We start from the raw sequence: 2060 nt of genomic DNA on the forward strand, positions 1-2060 counted from the left end.
ATCTCACCACAGTGCTGTCAGGCCGTGGCCGCCGGGACCTTAGGTGTTGTGGGGTCCTCGACCCCCCTTTGCCTGGGGTCGAGGGCCCCCTTTCTTCTGTACCACCTCAGGGCATCAGTGGCAACCAAAACCACTGCCTGGGTGTTGGTCTCTACCCGTTTTCCTACCAGCAGGTTGCAGGAGGACCTTCAGACGTCATATAGCATGAGCATTAGGGGGCATTCTCTCAACCAGCTTCACCTGGATTGCTTTTCCAAAAGTCTTGAAGGAGTTCCCACATATGCTGAGCACTTGTTGGCTGCTTATCCTTCACTCTGCGGTCTGACTCATCCCAAACTTTCCCAATTGGGTTGAGGTCGGGGGATTGTGCAAGCCAGGTCGTCTGATGCCACACTCCATCACTCTCCTTATTGGTCAAATAGCCCTTACACAGCCTTGAGGTGTGTTGGGGCATTGTGTTGTTGTAAATCAAATGATAGTCTCACTAAGCGCAAACCAGATATAATGACTTATCGCTGCAGAATGCTGTGGTAGCCATCTATGGTCATCACAATTGATGAGATACGTCAATTAATTTGTCGAATATACATTTGAATACATTTGAATATAATTTAATTTTAAATGAAATGTACAAAAGTCCGCTGAACGCGTCATTCGCAAAATTCTACTTTTATATACTATAAAATTGTATTTGTGTTCGTTGAGGTAGCGTGGCCGAGTGGTCTAAGGCGCTGGATTTAGGCTCCAGTCATTTCGATGGCGTGGGTTCGAATCCCACCGCTGCCAGAAACTGTCTTTTTCATTTTGAAAAATCTATGCAAAACGGACATTACAGACTACTTGACCTTGACGTAATTTCAACTGCAACCTTTTATGGTGTTGCTGTATGATTTGTGGATTATGCAATTGCTCCCTCATGTTGTGCATGTATCATAGTACATACAGTCTGGCATTTGAAAAAGGTTAACGCTTCTTGTCTTTTATTGTCATGAGTCTTTTTCTGGAGGCAGAACTGAGCGATGTCACCTGATATAGGCAGTGGTGTAAAGTACTAAAGTATATATACTTGAAATACTTTAAATACTACTTAAGTCGTTTTTTGGGGTATCTGTACTTTACTTTACTATTTATATTTTTGCGAACTTTTACTTTTACTTCACTACATTTCTAAAGAAAATAATGTACTTTTTACTCCATACATTTTCCCTGACACCCAAAAGTACTCGTTACATTTTTACATAAATGGACCAAATCACACACATCAAGAGAACTTCCCTCTTCATCTCTACTGCCTCTGATCTGACTCACTAAACACAAATGCTTTGTTTGTAATTATGTCTGAGGTTGGAGTGTGCCCCTTGTTGTCCGTCAACAATTGTTTTACTTTAGTGCGGAGCCCCTAGTCCCACTGTACATGCCTCAGATACCTCCTTTGTCCCAACTCCCACACATGCAGTGACCACACCCAGTATAACCAGCGTGTCCAGAGATGCAACCTTTCTTATCATCACTCAGTGCCTGGGCTAACCTCCACTGTACCCGCACCTCACCATACGCCTCTCTGCACATTATTCCCTGAATCTATTCTACCACACCCAGAAATCTGGTCCTTTTATTCTCTGTCCCCAAAGCACTAGACTACCAGTTTTGCTAGTCTTTAGCCGTACCCTCATCCTACTCCTCCTCTGTTCCTCGGGTGATGTGGAGGCTAACCCAGGCCCTGCGTGTCCCCAAGCACTGTCATTTGTTGACTTCTGTAATCGAAAAAGCCTTGGTTTCATGCATGTTAACATCAGAAGCCTCCTCCCTAAGTTTTTTTTACTCACTGCTTTAGCACACTCCGCCAACCCTGATGTCCTTGCCGTGTCTGAATCCTGGCTGAGGAAGGCCACCAAAATTTCGGAGATTTCCATACCCAACTACAACGTTTTCCGTCAAGATAGAACTGCCAAAGGGGAGGAGTTGTAATCTACTGCAGAGATAGCTTGCAAAGTTCTGTCATACTCTCCAGGTCTTTGCCCAAACAGTTCGAGCTTCTAAATTAAAACATTAATCTCTCC

At 44.1% G+C, this 2060-nt stretch overlaps 1 non-coding gene across 1 annotated transcript; it reads left to right on the forward strand.

Moving 5' to 3' along the window:
- Nucleotides 1–704: 704 nt before the first annotated feature.
- On the forward strand, nt 705–786 carry trnal-uag. The gene has a single exon. It is a non-coding gene; the product is annotated as a tRNA-Leu (tRNA).
- Nucleotides 787–2060: the final 1274 nt, after the last annotated feature.

This window comes from Oncorhynchus tshawytscha, unplaced genomic scaffold (genome assembly GCF_018296145.1).
Source record: "Oncorhynchus tshawytscha isolate Ot180627B unplaced genomic scaffold, Otsh_v2.0 Un_contig_11560_pilon_pilon, whole genome shotgun sequence".
NCBI lineage: Eukaryota > Metazoa > Chordata > Actinopteri > Salmoniformes > Salmonidae > Oncorhynchus > Oncorhynchus tshawytscha.